The sequence below is a fragment of the Tursiops truncatus genome, chromosome 5 (assembly GCF_011762595.2).
Source record: "Tursiops truncatus isolate mTurTru1 chromosome 5, mTurTru1.mat.Y, whole genome shotgun sequence".
NCBI classification, from domain to species: domain Eukaryota; kingdom Metazoa; phylum Chordata; class Mammalia; order Artiodactyla; family Delphinidae; genus Tursiops; species Tursiops truncatus.
In genome coordinates this window covers 130,317,917-130,342,190 of record NC_047038.1, presented here as the reverse complement: position 1 = coordinate 130,342,190, position 24,274 = coordinate 130,317,917, and the positions used below count along the sequence as shown (strand labels likewise).

The window sequence follows — 24,274 nt, the reverse complement described above, 5'->3', positions numbered from 1 at the left end:
AGGGCTCAAACCCGTGTCCCCTGCATTGACAGGCAGATTCTCAACCACTGCGCCACCAGGGAAGCCCCCCATTTCTTTCTATTAATTTCTTAGATGGCATAAGTAAACAGAAAGAGCCTGGATCTCTGATGATATCACTGACCTGCTGGACCATCTCCAAGCTGGTTGAAGTCACTGTCACGTTTTAGGTGCCTTGCAGTCAAGCCACAGAATTATCAAAGTTAGGATTTCTTTACAGTCCCAACTGGAAAGCTTTGGGGCCGTCTGGAGTCCACACCCTTGACGCACACATTGGAGATCTTAAATGGGCGCTGGAAGGCCTGAGGTGTCACCATGTGTTTTTGTAGGCAGTGCGCATGGACATAACTAGATGATTCAAAAAAGATGCCTTCAGGTAAAGGGAGCCGATAGTCTCAATCATGAAGTCATTTGAGTCTCCCTTTTGAAAACTCCAAAAATAACTGGGAGACTTGTCGGGGAGAAGGGAAGCATAGTACTTTCCAATCATCACACCAGTGAGGGGTGTTTGCTTGTATGGTTCTAACAGGGGTATCAGTGCTTGACGGAATGTCAGCAACAGACGGTTACAAATTTGTTTAACGTTGATAAAGGATATGATTTATATATTATATAGAATGGCAACCAAAGCAAAATCAAGAAGTCTTCTCATTAAAGGAACAAACTTCCTGGGCCTAGAACTCCGTCAATCAGGCACTCTACTACCAAAGCTCTTATATGGACCTATGAGAAGCTCTCTTCATCCTTCTCATAGGATTCTTAATATCCTCCAAAGCTCTCTGAGCCGCCCTGAGCTCTCAGTCTATCTGCCTGCCTGGCCACCAAGTGCAAGGAGCTGGTGAGGAACCAGTCCATTCCTCAGTGCTTACTCCAAGCGGTGAACTCAGGGTCAGTTCCCCCTTAGCAAGTTCAGGTTTCAGGCAGGGCTTATTATGGGCCTGGGGGCATTTGGGTTATGTATATAATGTTTGTACTGGATCCCAGTATATTTATTTTCATTACTACTTAAGTTGAAGCAAATAAAAAACGGTGCAAGAGGCCATATGCACCATGACCCCCCATGGCTCTGCTTACAGCTACCAGGGGCCTTTGACTCACTCCGTGAGAGACTGTTCGGTCTGTAGTTGCTTGAGCACTGACGAGTAAGGGATAAAACAGGAACAGGGTATAGACAACTCTTCCCAAAGGTCTCACTATAAAAGGAAGGTGAGAGAAAGGAGTATACTAAAGACTATCTTGGGGTTCAGAGAAAATATTTCTTGTTTGGTTTAAATTACAGGCCAGAATATGTGTCCATGCCAAGAGGACAAGCCATAAAGAAGAAAAGGTGGTTAACTGCTATAATCAGGTACCTTAGAAAGTAGAATGGAATTAGAATTCAGACGAATTAGTGTTAGAAAAGCCAAAAATATATATCTTTTTTTTTTTTTTTTTTTTTTGCGGTACGTGGGCCTCTCACTGCTGTGGCCTCTCCCGTTGCGGAGCACAGACTCCGGACGCACAGGCTCAGCGGCCATGGCTCACGGGCCCAGCCGCCCTATATCTTTTTTTAATTGTGGCAAAGGGGAAGGGAGTCAGGAGGTGTCCTCATGTAATAATTGTTTTAAGAAGGGAAAAGAGAGAAAATTGAAAGAAATGTATGGCCTACAACTCCACCTTCTTTCTGAAGTTGGGGGATCTGCTGAGAGTATGGGCGCGAATGAGAAGATCAGGGATCTGAAAAAATGATGAATACTAAAGCAGGCCTGTATTCATTTCCTGTGGCGGCAGTAACAAACTACCACAAAACTGGTGGCTTTAAAGCAACGAAAACGTATTACCTGGCATTTCTGTAGATCAGAAGTCCAACGTGGGCTTCACTGGGCTAAAACCAAAGCTGTTAGCAGTTCTGGGTTCCTTTCTGGAAACTCTTCCAGGTTTCAGAGGCTTCCTGAGTTCCTGGGCTATGGCCCCGTCCTCCAGCCAACAACACAGCATCTCTCAGACCCTGCTTCTGCCATCACATTTCTTTCTCTGACTCTCATCTTCTACCTCCCTCTTCTACCTTTAAGGACCCTTATAATGACATTAGACCCGCCAGATAAACCAGGGTAATCTCCTTATTTTAAAGTCATCTGATTCGGTAACTTAGCACAATCACATTCTGGGTATTAGGACATGGACATCTTTGGCAGGTCATTATTCTCCTTACCACACGGCCCTAAGGAAACAAAGAAGATGCACAAGTGGGGACCCACAGAGCTCCTATGAGGACTATTTAAACTGAAGCCATATGAGATACAGCTGTTGCAGAAAGAAGCTTTTTTTTTTTTGTTTTTTGAAGCTACCCTTATCTGACTAAAAGCAGAGCCTTCAGAGAGTAAAGCTGCTATAAATCCCCTCAGAGGAGCTTCAGTGCCTGGTAGAAGACCAACCACGCATACCTGGATAAGAAATTGCGTAAACCAACATCACAAACTGTCATACTTCTTTCTTTCCCTAAAAGCCTACTTGTCTTTCCTAAAAGTCCTTTGTTTTCCCATAGAATCCCTTTCTCTCCACCCTCCTTTCCCCTATTAAGCTGGTCTGTAAGCCCCAGAACCTGATCTTTTCTCCTTTCATCGGTTTGTGGTCAATTAACTTTCATTCCTCCCCCAGACCCACTAGACCTATTGGCAGAGGAAAAGTTTTTCTTCCAAGGGACCCAGAGAGAGACTACAGAGCAACACCAAGGACCCCTAAGACTGGACTCTATAAAAGTGGTGCTCTCAAAGCCACAAATGGGCATGGCTTTCCCAATCACAAAGAAGTAAAGATAGAGCGGGTTAGAAGGTTGAATTAATTCGAGGATGTGGTTTTGCTGGGTGGGTAAGGCAATAGAAAAATGGAGCATGAGTTTGAGCGGGTGAAGTGATTCATCCTAGGAAAGTGAATCCAGGAAGAGACAGGTAGAAAGGGAGCCTATAGCGGGGTCACTTGCAGGCTGAAGAGCTGAAACTGGACGGTGAAGTCACTGAATAGGAAGCTGGCATAGAATATTGGCACTCCAGGATTTGACAAGGTCCCATGGTTTCAACGTGACAGTAAAATTCTGGAAATGGAAGGAAGGTATATTTACCTTCTAGTGCTGAGAACCTGCCATCAGTTTACCATCTTAAAACAATACTCATTAATTATTTCAAAATTCTGGAGGTCAGGAATCTAGGCGGGCTAGGCGTGGCTCTGCTTAGGGTATCATGGGGCCAAATCGAAGCATGAGCCAGCCCGACTCTTATCTGAAGAATCTACTTCCAAGGACAGGTTGTTGGCAGAATCCAATTCCTTGCAGTTTTAGGACTGAGGTCCTTGTTTCCTTGCTGTCAGTAAACCAGCTGCTTCAGGCTGCCCACATTCCTTCTCATGTGACTCCCCTCCATCTTCAAAGCAGGCTCTCAAACTTCTAATCTCTTGGATTTCGCCTTCCTCCTTTTGAAGGGCTTGTGTGATTACATCAGGCCCATCTAGATAATCTCACTATAATCTAGATATTTTGGGGTGAACTCATTTGGACTTCAATCACAACTTCACATTTACTCAGAGCAGTACCCAGATTAATGTTTGGTTACATACCAGTGGAATCTTGGACCCTGGGGGAGAAGGGGATCTTTAGAATTCTGCCTACACTGAAGATTAAGTTGAGAAGATCAAATAGCACAGAAGCTAGGGTGATGGGTTGGTCATCTAAATAAACACAGACTCTGCCAAAGTAGTGACATCTTGGAAAGAGGAGAAATACCAAAACCGGTTGTCAATGTTTTTATAGGTACGGAGAAGAGAAGAGAAGAGAAAAGAGAAGAGAAGGTGGCATTAATACAGAGAGAGACAACATAAGGTGGGCGGGGGGCGGGCAGCAGGGGATGGTGGAGGTGTTGAGGCCAGATGTGCAGCCGGACCACCTTGATTCATATAATTTTCTTTATATAGCAGACAAGAGACCAAATAACTCATCTGGTTGTAAAGTTCACAGAGGTAGTCAAGCCCTAAAAAAATGAGCATAGCAGAGGAAAAAATGTATATAATTAGGTAGGTACAGATAATTAACCTGCAGAGTTTCAAAGTGGGACAGAGGTTGTAACATTTGTCCCTGCAAAACAGACTGAAAGTTTAGATGTTGAGAGTCCACCAAAGTAAATTTCACATACCTATAAAGTCTTTAGTTGAAGTAAACTTTTTTTTTAATGAAGTGAACTTTTTAATGGAAGTATAACACACATATAGAAAAAGTACAGAAAATCTAAGTAAACAGCTTGACATGTATTTACAAAGTAAACACACTTGTATATCTGTTACTCAGATCAAATATATATATATATACACACATACATATTTGTGTATGTTATATGTCAATTATATTTCAATAAAAATAAGCAAACAAGCCAAAAAAAGAAACCAAAATAGACAAAATTCATGTACAGTGATAAAAGTAAGATGAGTAGTTACCTTTGAAAAGGGCAATGACTAGGGTGGATCATAAGGGAGACTCCTGGGATACTGATAATAAACAAACAAACAAAAAAATATATATGGGGGTCTGGGTGGCAGATATACAGGTATGTTCACTTTGTAAATATACATCACATTGTTTACTTAGATTTTCTTTACTTTTTCTGTATTATGTTATACTGCAATTTAAAAGTTTACTTAAACATAGGACTTTATGGATATGCGTCCTGTGAAAAAAAAGATGGGGAGATGCTAGATTAAAACAAGTTGATTAAGTAGGTTTCATCATTGCAGAACATGCATACAACATTTGTTCATGGAAACTCTCCATCAAAGAGCAGTTCAAAGGCTCCATTCTCGGTAATGTACTAATAGAAATGGGAGAGTATCTTCTGGGGCCAAATTATGGAAGGCTTGAATGCCAAACCAAGGAATGTAGACTTACCTTGAGAGTGAGAAAACACTGAAAGTTTAGTGTAGAGGGATGCCATTGTCAAAGTGGTGTTTTAGGAAGATTAATCTGTTCATGTGTAGAATGGTTGGGGGAATGTGGGAAGGCGGTGATCAGTCTGGAAATGAAAAAAATAAAGACTGAACTAGAGCAACGGTGGAAAAAATTTGTGAGGAAAGAGACACAAAAGAAACATCATAAAGTAAGAATTTACAGTTCCTGGTAATGGATAAAATATTGAAAGTGAGAGACAAAAGAAGCCGGAGCTGACTTTAAGATCTCAAACCTAAGAAGCTGAATACCTTGTGGATCGTTAATGGGAACTACTAAGATAGAAAGCATGTCTTCCACCTAAGTGTATTTCCTCAGTGTTGCCTTTCTCAGGGCCTTGAACAGACAAATACTTGATATTTATTGACTGAAAAATAAAAGTGAGTTTATCTTACGTAATGCAGGGGTGTATCTACCCTTACCTGAATGTTGTAAAAATGGAAGAGGGTTTCATTGAGACTGACCTTTTTCATTTGATACATTACTGACTGCTATAAACATTTTATTGCCTTAGAGATAAGAGTTCATTCGTGGGAGCCTGGGAGCAACTGAAGTTAAAGTGTAATCAGCATTAAATGACACACGACTCATTATATAATGCCTTAGACTTTTTTCACTGCTGGCTGTCATGCCATCTATTATAATAGTTAATATCAACAGAGCCAAAACCTTACAGCCTCACCCAGAACGACATCTTAGTCTTCGCTATGTCATCACCCATATTAGACCAAGAAACATACATTAATCATTCTCTGTGTAACAAAGCCAACAGCCAATCTAGTTGTACCCAAGGTTCATCTCACCGCTACAATTTTTGCTATTTGACCCTTGGGTGCCTCACTTTCTTACCTCAAATTAAGGGTGATAATACCTATGTCACTGGGTTGAATAAAAATAAAATAATGTATATTTGGAAAACATAAGGTAACCTCGCTTTTTACCCAGTACCAATAATAACAGCTAATGTTTACTGAGTACTTGCTGCTTGCCAGACAGTGTTCTAAGTACCTTTAGGTTTTGTGCATTTTTTTTTTTTTTAAACCTCATCTCATCTTCACAACAATGTCCTTAGTGGGTTCTATTAAAATCTCTATCTTGCAGATGATGAAACTGAAGCATAGTGAGATTATGCAACTTGCCCTAGGTCAGACAGTAAATGACTTATGCTCCTTATTGCAGATATAAGAAATAAGGACACTATTATTTCCTGTAAAAACTGCTCAAAAATTTCTTTGAAGAGAGAATGTAGAATAAATTCATTCACCCTTCAAAATCCCCCTCAGTCACAATGGATCAAAGTAAAAGAAGAAAAACAAAAAAGTCCAGTCGGTTGCAAAACCAAGATGAGCATCTCCATGAAAGGAACCCAGAATGTTAATTACCAGGCTTGTGGGTTGAAGGCCTTGAGTCTAGAAGCAGGTAATGGTGGTAAGGAGTTTGGCTGAATAAAGGGAACTCCAATGACACAAAGCGGGGGACTGGAGCCAGGCTCTCTGCTTGAAGCCTAGAGCAGTGATGGGTCTACCCACTTATAAAAGGGTGGAGGTTCGTGGGACAAAGCACCGCCCAACTCTGCCTGGGGCTGTGTGATGTGGATGGGAATGTTGAGACAGAGACAAAGCACCTGCGGGGTGAAGCTCCCGAAGCCCATCGTGCCTCCCCGCGCCTCCCTAAAGGGGGGCAGTGGACACCGAGAGCCCCTGGAGTAGACCTCTGACTGTGAAGCGCCTGGTCTCCCCTGTTGCCTCTGGGAAGGTCTCTAACATGGCTCGTAACCTGGGACGCCTCCACGGCCCTCTGCTCAGTGACACGGCTTCCCCAATCAGATTGTTTCTCAACAAAAATGTGAGATTCGGGCTCCCCTGGTGGCGCAGTGGTTGAGATAACGCCTGCCGATGCAGGGGACACGGGTTCGTGCCCCGGTCCGGGAAGATCCCACATGCCGCGGAGCGGCTGGGCCCGTGAGCCATGGCCACTGAGCCTGCGCGTCCGGAGTCTGTGCTCCGCAACGAGAGAGGCCACAACAGTGAGAGGCCCGCGTACCGCAAAAAAAAGAAAGAAAAAAAAAAAGTGAGCTTCAAGCTACAATCCTAGCCTTGCCCCACCTCAGTAATTTGTAAGACTGATAATGAAAAAAATTATGTTGATCCTTAAAAAAAATAAAAAAGTGCTTTTAAGTTCCGGCTAGGTATGTAGCCAGTGGGCTGCTCCATTTGTAGGAAACAGGAAGACACAGATGCAGTCTGTTGGGCCTTCTTCCTGCTCCTCTGTGGCTCTTAATCTCCCTTACGATGTCCACATCTTACCTCCCTGTGGCTATACTTTGGATAATTTCCTCAGATATATCTTCCTGGTCACTAATACTCTATACAGTTAAATATTTATTTATTTATTTTGTTTTTGGCTGCGTTGGGTCTTCGTTCCTGTGCGAGGGCTTTCTCTAGTTGCGGCGAGCGGGGGCCACTCTTCATCGCGGTGTGTGGGGCCTCTCACTATCGCGTATACATGTCTATTAATCTTTCGTTTAACTTTCTATCCATTTGAATTCTTAATTTTAGTAAGTTTTTTTTTAATTTCTTAAAGTAATATTTTGTTCTTCTTCAAATTGGCCTAATTATTAGTCTCCTATTCTCTCGCTCATGTTTTCAATGCCCTTTTTAAATCTGAAAACATTTCAAGCAGACTTATTTTTAAATTTTAATTCTGATAATTAATTATAAAAGCTGACCTCTCTGTGGTTCTAGTTCTGTTATCTGTGGCTTGCTGGATTTCTGTTTTATAATATTTTATTGTGAGTTTTTTGTTACCTGTCTCTAGGAAATTCCTTGAGGCCTGGTTGAGGGTATGCTCATCTGGGAAAGTCTGTTTTTGCTTCTCTTAGACACCTGGGGATATTACCTACCCTGATATTCCTTAAATTATAGGCTTGTGTTTTGGGATCATACAAAGAAGGTGGACTGGGTCCCAAACTACCTGAGGTCTGGCCAGTGGCTACAAGTTCTCAAAGGACGTGATTTTTTTTTTTTTTTTTTTTTTAACTTTCATTCATAGCCCAGCCCAAGATAGAAATGTGTTCTTGTGGTTCACCTTTGCAGGGTGGGTTTCCATTTTAGTTCGCCCTTTCTGAGGGTGCACCTCTCCCGGGCCCAGGCATTATGCTTCTATTTTATGTGAATTCAGGCTTTGTCCCTGTCCCCTCTGTGCAATGCAGTTCAGAGTCTCAATAAAAACGACTGTAGGCCTCAGGGTATCCAAGGCTCTAAAATTTAGTTTACTCCATTCTGATCTTAGTGGACTCATCTAGTCATTTAAGAGTGGTTTTAAAATTTTACCAAGCATTTTTAGATATCATGTAGCTGGGTAGTTTCAGGGTCTCTAACTGCAGTATCACTGAAAATAGAAGTCCTCAAATGTATCTGTCATCTTCTTCACTTTTTCTTCCTACTATGGAAATTTGCAAGCATTTCACAAGTAGAAAGAACAGTATGATGAATGCCTATGTGCTGATCTCAGCTAGTAGCCTCTCTTTGTTTCATTGATACTTCTCTTTTCTCCCTCTCCCACAGATTATTTTGAAACAAATTTCAGAGGCCAAATAATTTTATTCATAAATATTTTCATATGTATTTCATACATATTTTCATATGTCCAAAGATATGGACTCTTAGTAATTTTCATATTTATCTCATATATCATCTTTCACCAACTCTTTTTTTTAAATATTTATTTATTTGGCTGCATTGAGTCTTAGTTGCGGCACATGGGATCTTTGTTGCAGAGCGCCGGCTCCTCTCTAGTTGTGGTGTGAGGGCTCAGTAGTTGTGGCGCGCAGGCTTAGCTGTCCCACGGCATGTGGGATCTTAGTTCCCCGACCAGGGATCAAACCCGTGTCTCTGCATTGGAAGGCAGATTCTTAACCACTGGACCACCAGGGAAGTCCCTCACCAACTCTTTTAATTTAAGCTATTTACTTCCTTTTTATAGGCAGATTATAAATATAATAATTAAATCAAAGAGTAGGCTACAACGTTTAAAGTAAATTTAATTTTAAATGTCACACTTTCCCTAATAATGAAATGTACTTATCTTATGCCTAATTTCCTTGGAGTCATAGTATTTCTCCATGTGCCTTATCCACCATGCCAAGTGATGACAAATATCCTTGACCATTAAAGAAGTCAGAGCAGAGAGCATCCATGAACTCTAGATGGAAAAAAAAACCAACTAACAACAAGACCCAGCTGATTAACAGAGAGAGAAAAATAAAGAACTCTGGAAAAAAATAAGTAAAAAGATTGGTAATATGCATTAAAATACATTTATATAGAAAATAATACTTCTCACCATGGAAATTATGTTTATACACATAATGTAACTATTATAAACATAAAAACTTACAAATCTTAAAAGCTAAGGGGGAGGTGAAAGGAGGTGGAAAGAAACATGAGTCATTCTCATCTTTCAAAGCAGGAAACCAACTGATACGTTCTTTTGGCTGCACTGGGTCGTTGCTGTGTGCAGGCTTTCTCTAGTTGCGGCGAGCACGGGCTACTCTTCTTGTTGCGGTGCGTGGGCTTCTCACTGCGGTGGTTTCTCTTGTTGAGGAGCACAGGCTCTAGGTGCGCGGGCTTCAGTAGTTGTAGCACGTGGGCTCAGTAGCTGCGGCATGTGGGCCCTAGAGCACATGGGCTACAGTAGTTGTGGTGTGCCAGTGCTAGGGTGCGCGGGCCTCAGTAGTTGTGGTGCACAGGCCTAGTTACTCCGCGGCATGTGGGATCTTCCCGGACCAGGGATCAAACCTGTGTCCCCTGCATTGGCAGGTGGATTCCATTCCGTTCATTTGTATCTTTTTTTTTTTTTTTTTTGGATTCTGCATATAAGCAATACCATATGATACTTGTCTTTCTCTTTCTCTGTCCGGCTTACTTCACTTAATATGATAATCTCCAGGTTCATCCATGTTGCTGCAAATGTCTGCCCATTTTTTTAATCAGGTTGTTTGTTTTTTTTTGTTGTTGAACTGCCTAAGCTTTTGTTTTTGTTTTTGTTTGGCTGTGCAGTGTGGCATGCAGATCCCAGTTCCCTGACCAGGGATCGAACCCTCACCCCTTGCAATGGAAGTGCAGAGTCCTAACCAGGGAAGTCCCTCTTTGTATATTTTGGATATTAACCCCTTACCAGATATATTGTTTGCAAGTATCTTCTCCTGTTCAGTAGGCTACCTTTTCATTTTGTTGAGAGTTTCTTTTGCTGTGCAAAAGCTTTTTAGTTTGATGTGGTCCTATTTGTTTATTTTTGCTTTTGCTTCCCTTGCTTGAGGAGACAGATCCAAAAAACTATTGCTAAGACTGATGTCAAAAAGCATACCCCCTGTTTTCTTCCAGGAGTTGTATAGTTTCAGGTCTTATATTGAAGTCTGTAATCCATTTTGAGTTTATTTTTCTACATAGTGTGAGAAAATAGTCTAGTTTAATTCTTTTGCATATAGCTGTCCAGTTTTCCCAACACCATTTATTGAAGAGGCTGTCTTTTCCCCATTGTATATTCTTGCCTCCTTTGTCATAGACTAATTCACCATATTTATTTATGGATTTATTTTTGGGCTCTCTATTCTGTTCCACTGATCTATGTGTCTGTTTTTGTGCCAGTACCATACTGTTTTGATTACTGTAGCTTTGTAGTATACTTTGAAATCAGGACCCAACACCATTTCTTGAAAAAGACTGTCCTTTTCCCATTGAGTGATCTTGGTACCTTTGTTGAAAATCAAACGACCATACAAATGTTTATTCTTGGGCTCTCTAGTCTATTCTATTAGTCTATATGTCTCTTCTTATGCCAGTACTGCAATGTTTTGTTTTTTTAACTATATTACAAATTATTTTATTTGATCCTTTTAGACATTAAGACAATAATAATATAGTTTCTATATATTTTTTAAAATTTTTTATCAAAGTATAGTTGACTTACAATATTATATTAAGTGTACAACATGGTAATTTAATATTTTTATAGATTATACTCCATACAATGTTATTATAAAATATTGACACTATTCCTTGTGCTGTACATTACATCCTTGTAATTTATTTATTTTATACCCAGTAGTTTGTACCTCTTGGTCACCTTTACCTGTTTGCCCCTCTCACCACTCCTCTCCCCTCTGGTAACCACTAGTTTGTTCTCTGTATCTGTTAGTTTGTTTCTGTTTTGTTATAATTGTTCATTTGTTTTACTTTTTAGATTCCACAGATGAGTGAAATCATACGGTGTTTTTCTCACTTATTTCATTTAGCGTAATACCCTCAATATTCATCCATATTGTCACAAATGGCAAGATTTCATCTTTTTTTATGGCTGAGTAGTATTCCTTTATATATATACACCACATCTTCTCTATCCATTCATTTATCAATGGGCACTTAGGTTGTTTCCATATCTTCACTATTGTAAATAATGCTGCAATGAACACAGGGATGGGGGTGCATATATCTTTTAGAATTAGTGTTTTCATATTCTTTGCATAAATTCCCAGAAGTGGAATAGCTGGATCACATGACAGGTCTATTCTTAATTTTTGGAGGAACCTCCATATTGTTTTCCATAGAGGCTACACAAATTAAATTTGGTTTGCTAATAATTTGGTTGAGGATTTTTGCATCTATGTTCATCAGAAATACTGGTGTGTAATTTTCTTTTGTTGTGTTGTCCTTGTCTAGTTTTGGCATCAGGGTGATGTTGGCCTCGTAAAATGTGTTAGGTAGTGTTCCCTCCTCTTCAAATTTTTGGCAGAGTTTGAGAAGGATAGGTATCAAATATTCTTTGAATATTTGGTAGAATTTACCAATGAAGCTGTCTGATCCTGTACTCTTATTTGGGGGGACGTTTTTGATTACTGTTTCAATCTCCTTACTAGTGATTGGTCTATTCAGATTTTTTATTTCTTCATGATTCAGTCTCGGAAGGTTGTATAATTCTAAGAATTTATCCATTTCTTCTAGGTTGTCCAATTTGTTGATGGATAGCTGTTCATGGTAGTCACTTATAATCCTTTGTATTTCGGTGGTCTTCATTGGAACTTCTCCTTTTTCATTTCTGATTTTTCTTTTTTTTCTTTGCGGTACGCAGGCTTCTCACTGTTGTGGCCACTCCCGTTGTGGAGCACAGGCTCCGGAGGCGCAGGCTCAGCGGCCATGGCTCACGGGCCCAGTCGCTCCGCGGCATGTGGGATCCTCCCGGACCGGGACAGGAACCCGTGTCCCCTGCATCGGCAGGCAGACTCCCAACCACTGCGCCACCAGGGAAGCCCCTCATTTCTGATTTTATTTGAGCCTTCTCTCTTCTTTCTTACTGAGTCTAGCTAAAGGTTTCTCCATTTTGTTATATCTCTTCGAAGAACCAGCTCTTAGTTTCACTGATCTTTTCTACTGTCATTTTAGTCTCTATTTCATTTATTTCTACTCTGATTTTTATTATTTCCTTCTTTCTACTGACTTTGGGCTTCATTTGTTCTTTTTCTAGCTCCTTTAGGTGTCAGGTTAAATTGTTTGAGATTTTTCTTGTTTCTTGAGGTAGGCTTGTACGCTATAAACTTCTCTCTTAGTATCAATTTTGCTGAATCTCATAACTTTTGATATGTTATATTTTCATTTTCATTTTTCTTCAGGTTTTTAAAATTTCTACTTTGATTTCTTTGTTGACCCAACAGTTGTTCAGTGGCAATGCTTTTTAGACTCCACACATCTGTGATTTTTCCAGCTTTCTTCTTGTAGCTGAATTCTAGTTTCATTCCATTAAGATCAGAAAAGAAGCCTGACATGATTTTAATCTTCTTGAATTTACTGAGACTTGTTTTGTGTCCCCACATAGGGTCTATCATTAGGAATGTTCCACGTGCACTTGTGAAGAGTGTGTATTCTCTTGCTTTCGGATGAAATATTCTTTGTATATCTATTAAGTTTATCTGGTCCAGTGTTTCCTTTAAGGCTGATGATTCCTTGTTGACTTTCTGTCTAGATGATATATCTATTGATGTAAGTGGGGTGTTAAAGCCCCCTACTATTATTATGTTGCTGTCAAGTTCTCCCTTTAGGCCTCTTAATAATTGCTTTTATATATTTTGGTGCTCCTATGTTAGATGCATATATATTAATAAATGTTTTCTTGATGGACTGTCCCTTTTATCATTATTTAATGTCTATATTTGTTTCTTATCGACTTTTTTGTCTTGAAGTCTATTTTGACTGCTTTGAGAATTGCCACACTTGCTTTCTTTTGGCTGCCATTTTCTTGGAGGGTCATCTTCCATTTCTTCACTTGGGGCCTATGTTTGTGTTGAGAGCTGAGATGAGTCTCACAGAGGCAGCATATAGTTTTGGGCCTTGTTGTTGTTTTTTTTTTTTTTTTGCGGTACGCGGGCTTCTCACTGTTGCGGCCTCTCCCGTTGCGGAGCACAGGCTCCGGACGCGCAGGCCCAGCGGCCACAGCTCACGGGCCCAGCCGCTCCGCAGCATGTGGGATCCTCCTAGACCAGGGCACAAACCCATGTCCCCTGCATCGGCAGGCGGACTCTCAACCACTGTGCCACCAGGGAAGCCCGTGTAGTATTCTTTTATATTATTAGTAATTTCTCTCTTTCCTTAGTCAATGTAGCTAAAGATTTGTTGATCTTTTCAAAGAAATAACTTTTTGTTTCATGGCATTCTTATTCTCAAAAATACACCTACTTATAAAATATATACTTAGTCCATAATTTTATAACTGCTTACTTATGTATTTTCCTTACAAGAGTGAGAATTAATTTTTAAGGCCAGTTTGTAGCTTTATAATAGGTACTCAGTAAATTCATTGTTAAATGAATGAATACGTTTAAAGGGGTATACAGAAAGAAATGTACGTAAATCATAAATGCAAAGGAGGCAATCGGTAGTCTGAGATAAATGTGCAAAGTTAACCCTCAAATACTGGACACAATACAGTTCCCTTAACCTCATGAATTTTGTTTTTTTCTTAGTATTTACAACAGTTATTGAGGTGGATTTCTATTTTTAAAGCCTGGTTTCTACAGAGTTTAGAGTTCTTCCTTACCCTTCTTTGATGCTTAAACTTTTTTATCACGAGCCAGCGAATAAATCCCTAGTCTTATCAGGAAATGCTGATTTTTTTTCACTTTGTACTCTGGCCTTAGCTGGACTCTTGACCCCTGATGTGTTTGTTTGTCCTCAAATCCAAGCTGTACCTCCAGGGTTCCATAAAACCTTGCACACAGGCGTTGCCATTAAGTCATTCAAACATTCAGGAGTTTATTTACAAAATTAGAAGGGCATTTGGTTAATTGCAAGGCCCCTTCCAACTCCATCAGTCCATGATTCTGCTGAAGATGAGTTACACAGCTCGCTGAGTTTAAATGCCGTGAAATGCTTCCTAGCGGTAGGTTTCAAATTATGGTCTGATAATCCTGGGGTACCATGGAGAGGCTTCAGGACTCCACAAATATGCAAATATTGTTTTTAAACTATTTTATGCAAGTATTGTTTTTATGCAAATATTGTTTTCAAACTATTTTCACCATTAAGAAAATGAATGGACAAGTCACAGACTGAGAGAAAATATTTGCAAATCATATATCTCATAAACAACTTCTATTCATAACATGGATTCCCCCCCAACATAAATAACATTTATGCATTTGGGTTCCATTCTGTAAATGAAATTAAAAATGTAAATATTGCACATGCCTTTAAAAAAATGTATAGGATAGAGGGACAACTTGTATTCAGAATATATAAAAAACACTTACAACTCAATACCAAGAAGATAAATAACCCAGTTTTAAAATGGGCAAAAAATTTAAATAGACATTTCATCAAAGATCTATGAATGGCCAATAAGCACATGAAAATATGCGTGATGGTCATTAGGGAAATACAAATTAAAATCACAGTGAGATACCACTTCACACCACTAGAATGGCTATATGCAAAAAGACACAATAACAACTCCTGGTGAGAGAATCTGAAGAAACTGTAACCCTCACACATTGCTGGTGGGAATGTAAAGTGATAAAATTACTTTGGAAAACAATGTGGCAGTTTCTTTAAAAGTTAAACATGAATTTACCACGTGACTCAGGAAATTCACTCCTAGCAATCTATCCAAGAGAAATAACAACATATATTCACACAAAGGCCTGTAAGCAAATGTAGCATTATTCCTAATAACCAAAAATTGGAAAAAACCTGAATGTGCACCAACTGGTGAGTATAGATAAACAAAAGTTGGTATATCCATACAGTAGAATATTGTTCAGCAATAAAAATTAATAATTCATGCTATAAGATGGGCGAACTTCAAGAACATGCTAAGTGAAAGAAGCCAGACAAAAAGATTACAGGATTCAACTTAATGAGATGCCCAGAGAAAGCAAAGCTATAGAGTCAGAAACTAACTTAGTGTTTGGGGTGGGAAAGAGGAATGTTACAGACAGGCAAGAAAAAACTTTTTTTCAACACAACTCTTCCTATAGTGCATTCAGCAGTTATCAGTTACAGCATCTTGCGTGACTGGCTCAAAAGAGCCCACCCATATACTGGAATCGGTCCATAGTCCAATTAGAGATTTGTTTCCACATCCAAAGTAAGTTTTTGACTATGCTGATGGGGGATTCTAGGCACGGCATTGACTGGCGCCCCACTGTCACAAGGGGCTGACAGGCTTGACAACTTTATTTTTATTTTATTATAGCCACACCATGCCGCATGCAAGATCTTAGTTCCCCAACCAGGGGTCGAACCTGTGCCCCCTGCAGTGGAAGCACAGAGTCTTAACCACTGGACCACCAGGGAAGTCCCAGGTTTGACAACTTTGAATGCCATCAAGTTCCCAATACACTTTAACCAGTGCATAAATCTTCCAGTCCCAGATAGAAACAGAGGAGCCTCAACCCCTGTCTTAGGCCTGCTTCTTCTTAAAAGGAGAAAGGCCTAGGAGGTGGTGCTGAAGGCATTAGGTACGCATCAATCCAAACTGCACGGATCTCAGCAAGGGAACCTTGGTTCTCTTGGCCCTCCTCCTGCTGCAGCAGTAGGGTCAGCCATAGAGAACCGCGTGGGTTCCACTCCTGGCTCGCCCACACAGCTGGCAGGGCGACCTCCTCTGCTAGTCAAGGAAGAAACCTCTACAGTCTCATTGGGCTCTTGCCCAAACCCATCCTTTGTATCACTTCTTTCCAGCTTAGTGTAGGAATAGACCTGAGTACATTATGATGTAACTGACTGTCCCTTGTCACCACTTTATCAATGAGGTCTGCTACCTTCCAGGGCCTGTTCCATACCTGCTTAGTCCACCAGGTATGTCTCACCTGTATTTTTTTTTTATTAGTTATCTATTTTATACACATCAGTGTATACATGTCAATCCCAATCTCTCAGTTCATACCACCACCACCACCCCACCACTTTCCCCGCTTGGCGTCCATACGTTTGTTCTCTACATCTGTGTCTCTACTTCTGCCTTGCAAACTGGTTCATCTGTACCATTTTTCTAGATTCCACATATACGCGTTAATATACGATATTTGTTTTACTCTTTCTGACTTACTTCACTCTGTATGACAGTCTCTAGGTCCATCCACATCTCTGCAAATGACCCAATTTCATTCCTTTTTATGGCTGAGTAATATTCCATTGTATATATGTACCACATTTTCTTTATCCATTCGTCTGTCAATGGGCATTTAGGTTGCTCCCATGACCTGGCTGGTGTAAATAGTGCTGCAATGAACATTGGGGTGCATGCGTCTTTTTGAATTATGGTTTTCTCTGGGTATATGCCCAGAAGTGGGATTGCTGGGTCATATGGTAGTTCTATTTTTAGTTTTTTAAGAAACCTCCATACTGTTCTCCATAGTGGCTGTATCAATTTACGTTCCCACCAACAGTGCTAGGGAACAGGGTTCCCTTTCCTCCCCACCCTCTCCAGCATTTACTGTTTGTAGATTTTCTGATGATGCCCATTCTAACCAGTGTGAGGTGATACCTCATTGTAGTTTTGATTTTCATTTCTGTAATAGTTAGTGATGTTGAGTAGCTTTTCATGTGCCTCTTGGCCATCTGTATGTCTTCTCTGGCGAAATGTCTATTTAGGTCTTCTGCCCATTTTTTGATTGGGCTGTTTGTTTTTTTGATATTGAGCTGCATGAGCTGTTTATATATTTTGGGGTGCAACTGGCACCAGTAAGCATAAGTTTTTGAGGTGATAGAAAGGTTCTAAAATTAGATCAGTAATGGTTACACAACTCTATTAATTTACTATAATTCATTGAATTGTACATTTAAAATGTATAGTATCTAAATTTCAATAAAGCAGTTTTAAAGCAGTTTAAAGCCAATAAACAACAATATGTTCATCCTAAATACGTATGTGTATATATGTATTTATTCATTTAAGACATTTAAGAAATTGTATATAAACATACTTACTGTATCCTCTCGTGTACTATCTACCACACTGGGAGCCTGTGTGTTAACTTGTGTCATTTTTATATGTATCTCAGAATATATCTTCTCTTGTCATCTCTGTTTATAATCAGAGAAAATCATAAAATTGTAAGATGAACAAAACAATACAAATGCTATTTCCGACTAACAGTCTGTGAATCAGATTTTTCTTGATACTTTACAACCAAATGCAGAAATAAATTTATTTTGGAGGCTTTCTGCAACTATAATAAATACTTTCCACAACATTTTTGTGCTCATCAAAAATACTGCTTTTATTGACTTACTTCCTAATAAGTAAATGTATAAATGTTAACATATAAATAATAATAAATATATTTTTAATACATTGGAGCTGTGCATTTATTTTTAAGTTTAAAAAACATTTCTGTTGCTAAAACAAAAAAAAAGATCTAAATTCTCCTCGGCCACAGGTGGTACAAAAAGATCAAGCTTAACTACATTTTTACGAGTGGAGTGATTAGAAATAAGTTCAGAGCTTCCCTGGTGGCGCAGTGGTTAAGAATCCACCTGCCAATGCAGGGGACACGGGTTCGAGCCCTGGTGCGGGAAGATCCACATGCCGTGGCGCAACTAAGCCCATGCGCCACAACTACTGAGCCTGTGCTCTAGAGCCTGGGAGCCACAACTACTGAAGCCCACACACCTAGAGTTCCACAACAAGAGAAGCCACCGCAATGAGAAGCCCGTGCACCACAACAAAGAGTAGCCCCTGCTCGCCGCAACTAGAGAAAGCCCGTGTGCAGCAATGGAGACTCAAAGCAGCCTTAAACAAACAAATAAATAAATAAATAAAATCTATTAAAAAAAAAAAGTTAAAAGAAATAAGTTCAGTTCAAAAGAATACTTTATTATTGTCCTCTGAGGCTCCCATGAAGGGCAATGGGATTCTACTTAGACAGCAAAGGTTTAACTTCAAAAAACATTTTAAAAAATTAGGTGTTCCAGGGCTTCCCTGGTGGCGCAGTGGTTGAGAGTCTGCCTGCCGATGCAGGGGACACAGGTTCGTGCCCCGGTCCGGGAGGATCCCACATGCCGCGGAGTGGCTGGGCCCATGAGCCATGGCCACTGAGCCTGTGCGTCTGGTGCCTGTGCTCCGCAACGGGAGAGGCCACAAGAGTGAGAGATCCGTGTACCGCAAAACAAACAAACAAAATCAGGTGTTCCATGTCCTCCTTTATCCAACATTTCTTAGAAACATAGAGTCCTCTTTCCTGCTTCCCCTTTCCTGTGGGCTGGAGTCCAAACATACCGGAGTTCCTATAGCTATCTTGGACCATGAGATGACTGAGAACAGAAGCTACCTTTGGCAAAGCAACAAGATAGAAGGAATGAGAGTTCTTGAAACCAGGGGATTGTTATACTCTCTCTGGAATGCCTACCTCTGGATTTCTTGAACATGAGAGGTAGACATCTATATTGTTTTATACCACAGCCTTACGACTAAACTTAATTCTAAGGAAAATACTGAGATCAGAGCGGTGCTATAGAGGGGGCAGCAGGCCCCAGACTCTCAGATTGGAAGTGCTTGGCATCTTCAAGGCACAATATAAACGGGCTAGGGTACTGGTAAAGGGAGGGAGATGGAGTGATGGCTAATGGGGAGGCAGATGGTATAGGGCCTAGAGGCTCATTGGTTCTTTGAGCTTTTGGTAAAATGTAGAAAACCAGTGGAGGGTTTTGAGACGAAAAGTGACTTGATTGAGATATATATATATATGTATGTATGTATATATATATATATTTTTTTTTTTTTGGTCTTTGTTGCTGCGCGTGGGCTTTCTCTAGTTGCAGCGAGCGGGGGCTACTCTTTGTTGCAGTGCGCATGCTTCTCATCGCAGTGGCTTCTCTTGTGGAGCACGGGCTCTAGGCACACGGGCTTCAGTAGTTGTGGCTCATGGGCTCTAGAGCGCAGGCTCAGTCATTCTGGCGCACGGGCTTAGTTGCTTCACGGCATGTGGGATCTTCCCGGACCAGGGCTCGAACCCGTGTCCCCTGCGTTGGCAGGCGGATTCTCAACCACTGCGCCACCAGGGAAGTCCAATAGTCTCTACTATTTTATATGTTTAAAATATCCTAGTATTGATCTTAAAGATCAAAGTCAGTTGTTTCACTGATAAAAATGGGTTTATCTGGGGATAGCAGAAAATTACAATTTGGGACAAACATGCCATGGCGAAAACCATAGGCAAGTCCAGTGAACAAAGGAGAGGAACATTATTTTATAAAGAAAAGAGGGGCAGTTGGGAAAGGTTGTTTTGAATGAAAGTCCACGGGAGAAAAGTGACAGTTCGAGGTAATGACGGTTTCTCATTGGCTGAGTTGCCAGTAGTGGATTTCTTCTAGGAGGTGCACTGTACACCTTTTCCTGGAGGTGCACTGTACACCTTTTCCTGTTGGGGGCTGTAAATGATGATTGTTTTCTGTTGACTCTTCTTTTGGGCTCTGTACTTGACAATCCTTCCTGTAATTGATGTGGAGTTGTACTGGGTGAGAGCTCCCCCTTCTGGTCTCCCTACTTCATTTTAGTGAGGTTTCACTTTATTAATTTTCATACTAGGTTATAAAATTTCGTGGAAAACGTTTCACAATCACCTTTATTAACTGGCCAAAGCTAAAACTGAATCCTTTGTAACTAGTTTTAGGGTAGCCTATCAGAAAAACTAATGTGTTAACACAAGGATGTGGTCTATATAGAAACTAAAAACAGTCCGAGATAGTATATGGTGAGCTCAGAGAGTACTACCTCTGAATCCTGCCTCTGGGTTTTACTAATGGTGTGGGTGAGCTTGATTTGTGGAATTCGAGTGCCTAGTGGGCCACTTTTGGTAAAGCAGAGCTGGCACTGCAGGATGAACGGGATTTAACATTCCTCATCTACCAAAGTGTCATCATCTTTATCTCGGAAGATTCTGTGAGGATTAAGTGCTTAGCCGAGTTCCTGGCACATGAGAACCATCCCGTAAATCATGTCTTTATTATCACTAGCCACAATTATTAGAGTTTGAGAATCCTTAACTACACTTTTAACACTGGGTCAGGGCAATAGGAAACTTCCAGCCCCTAAAGATGTTTTTCTCCGTTATGGGTTGAGACAGCTCACACAAGCATTTTCCATTACTTGGATGGAAAAGCTCTCAAGTATATACACTTATCTTTACTCTGATACACTGAAGTAGGTGACTTGAGTACTTCAGTCATTGGAAGGAATGTCCCGTAAGATAATCAATTAATTATCCTTCTGATTCATACCTCAATTTCTTGAGTTGAATTGTCGTGAATTGGCAACTATGAGCTCCAACAGCACAAGTATACAGTGAAAAGATCCAGTTTCTGGGCCCACATAAGTGAGGCCAGCCTCCTAACTAAGTTGATCTTACCTCAGTACTGCTTACTGTTGGGGCCCAGGGCAGGCTACCTCAAAATATGCCTCAATGGCATAATGATTATTTTAAATTAAAGTTACATGAAAAATAGCTGGTGGGAAAAAAACGATATTAAAAAAAAAAACCCACTCAGATCCTCCTCTTTCTCCCTAAAAGTGGGAAATAAATCTCCTACGTGAAGGTATCCTCCCTCTACCAGGAGGACAGAAAGCATCCTTATCCACAGAGTTAGGGAATTCAAGTCTGAGAAAGCTGTGTAAACTTTGTTACTTCTTCATTAGTCCGCTACCCCAAGCACAAGCCCCTTCGTTTTGTCAAACCTTTGCAAAGAGTTGTTTCTTGGTCTGAGTATGCTATATAAACAGCCTGCTTTGGTTACTTCACGGGTCCCATTTCTAGAGACATTCATGCCTATGAATTAAATTGTTTTTTTCTCCTGTTAATCTGTCTTGTGTCAATTAAATTATTAGATCAGACAAAAGAACTCAAGAGGGGTAAGGGGAAATCTCCCCTTCCCAAAAGCCGGCGTAGTTGGCAGGACACTGGCTGCATTCTGCTGCCCACCCCAAGGCTGCAGCAGAGAAATCCAGGGACCTCTGACAAAGGTCAGCAGAAGGTAAGGGTTCTCACCACATCAGTCTCCCAGATCTCTGCCTGCGGGGTCCAATGGAAGGAAGAAGTGGCGAGAGTCCTTTTTCTCCCTTTCTAAACCTAGATTAAGAAGATATTCGTGGAACGGCTTCCTGCGGAAATAGCAGTGCTGGTATTTGGTGAAGGAGTACTTTGATCCTTATTAATCGTTTCCTCCCAGAGATGGCCACTGTTTTTCTTTGTCTCTGTTGTGCAATTTCTCATAAGGAGGAAAAGCCATAGGCAGAATAGCAGGCAGAGGCCCTTTATATAGCCAGCCGTTTGAGATGGCCTCACAGACAGGTGAGTTAACAGTTCTCACCAGACCAGTATCTACTTAGACAAACTTTGCTGTAGGTCCCCTATGTAAAAACTGGACGAGGCTTTTCTTCCATCTTGTTCTATGTCTTGAGAGCTTGGCTTTATGACCAGGGAGAATGTTCTCTCCGGTCTCCACCATCTGAAAGTAGTACTTACGGGGGTGCGTCTGGTGGCCAGCGGAATAGACTGGGGTCCCGAGACACAGAGTCATAAACAGCACTTTCCTTGTCCAGCCATGCCAGCTCTCAGGGGAATTTATCACAAGGGATCCTAGTCCATAAAGGGCCTTTGTTGTCTCAACCTTCACTTGTTAATGCTAGAAAAGTCCCGATCCAGTAGCACCTGCCCAGTGTCACAGATCAGTAGGCCTATAACTGGAGGCATCCCACGTTCTTGTGGGAAACCAGGGACACTATTTTCACTACACCATTCTTACCAACTGTAGCGATGAAAAGGCTTTTACTTTCTCAGATTAACTCTGGGAATGAACTTTGTGGATCTTGTGAGGGCTACATACTTTCTTATGAGATGCCTCTTGCATCTCTGGTTAAGCCATTAAAAAAGGCTTATTGGTTTGAGTCACTGTTTGAAACATAAGATTCTACTCACCAGTGGCCAAGCAATGAATCCTTTAAATTGGCTATATTTAAAAGGAAAAATATTAGAGCTCTCGTCATAAACAACTGTCATATTGGTACTTATGGGAAGATCAAAGTGAAACGACAACACACACACACACACACACAAAGTGTAACAGCTAGCCTTAGGGAATCTCTTATTAAGTTGAAAGAACAGGGACTTCCCTGGTGGCACAGTGGTTAAGATTCTGTGCTCCCAACGCAGGGGACCCAGGTTTGATCCCTGTTCAGGGAACGAGATCCCATATGCATGCCACAACTAAGAGTTCGCATGCCACAGCTAAGGAGTCAGACTGCCACGACTAAGACCCAGTGCAACCAAATAAATAAATAAATATTAAAAAAAAAAAGATGAAAGAACAGAAGTCAGACCTAAAACAAAGATCCAGCATGAATTCCCCTTCTTTAAAAAAAATCACTGGGCAGAAGACCTGAACAGACGTTTTTTTCAAAGAAGACATACAGATGTCTAACAAGCACATGAAGAGATGCTAAACATCACTGATTAGTAAAGAAATGCAAATCAAAACAACGAGATATCACCTCACACCTGTAAGAATGCCCATCATCAAAAAGTGTATAAATAAGGGCTTCCCTGGTGGCGCAGTGGTTGACAGTCCGCCTGCCGATGCAGCGGACACGGGTTCGTGCCCCGGTCCGGGAAGATCCCACATGCCGTGGAGCGGCTGGGCCCGTGAGCCATGGCCGCTGAGCCTGCACGTCCGGAGCCTGTGCTCCGCAGCGGGAGAGGCCACAGCAGTGAGAGGCCCGCGTACCGAAAAAAAAAAAAAGTGTATAAATAACAAACGCTGTTCATGTGGAGAAAGGGAACCCTCTTGCATTGTTGGTGGGAATGTAAATTGATACAGCCACTATGGAGAACAGTATGGAGGTTCCTCAAAAAGCTAAAAGTAGAACGACCACATGATCAAGCAATCCCACTCCTGGGTATATATCTGGAAAAAAGGTGAAAATACAGTTTGAAAAGATACATGTACCCCAGTGTTCACAGCAGCACTATTTACAATAGACAAAGTATGGAAGCAACCCAAATGCCTATCAACAGACAGATAAAAAAGAAGTGGTGTGTGTGTGTGTGTGTGTGTGTGTGTGTGTGTGTGTGTGTGTGTAATGGAATATTATTCAGCCATAAAAAAGAATGGAATTCTGCCATTTGCAGCAAAGTGGATGGACCTAGAGAATATCATCTTTAGTGAGATAAATCAAATACCGTATGATATCACTTATATGGGGAATCTAAAATATAATACAAATGAATGTATATGCAAAACAGAAACAGACTCATAGATATAGAAAACAAAGCTGTGGTTACCAAAGGGGAGAGGGAGGGAGGAGAAGCAAATTAGGGGTATGGGATTAAGAGATACAAACTACTATGCATAAAATAGATAAGGAACAAGGATATATTGTACAGCAAAGGGAATTATAGCATTATAATAACTTTTAATGGAGTATAACCTATAAAAATGCTGAATCCGTATGCTGTATACCTGAAACTAATATAAAATGATAAATCAACTATACTTCAATAATAAGAAAAAAAATCACCCCATCTTCTTAGCAATTCCCCAGGCCCTCCTACAAATAACCGAGAAATAGATAGCTGGAAGCTAATAGCCAAGGGCTAACAGAAACAACTATCTTTGTCTTGTAAATCTCTACGAAAACCAGAAATGCAACTTTAGAAACAAGTTAAGGCCCGTCTATCTTTACCAATCCCCAAACCTTGCCTATTTCTCTCAAAATGCTTGTGGATACTATAAAAAGATCAGGATATTG

The 24,274-nt window shown here is 40.7% G+C and overlaps 1 protein-coding gene across 4 annotated transcripts in view; it reads right to left on the bottom strand.

Moving 5' to 3' along the window:
* ABCG2 (ATP binding cassette subfamily G member 2 (JR blood group)) overlaps positions 1–24,274 on the bottom strand; it is a 132,724-nt gene that overhangs the window by 67,002 nt on the left and 41,448 nt on the right. Inside the window, exon 2 of one of the 4 annotated variants that reach the window (XM_073805594.1) lies at positions 4,925–5,048. The exons of the other annotated variants lie outside the window; for them this stretch is intronic. The gene's annotated coding sequence lies outside the window, so the exon portion shown is untranslated. The remainder of the gene's footprint in view (positions 1–4,924; positions 5,049–24,274) is intronic. 4 annotated transcript variants of the gene reach the window in all.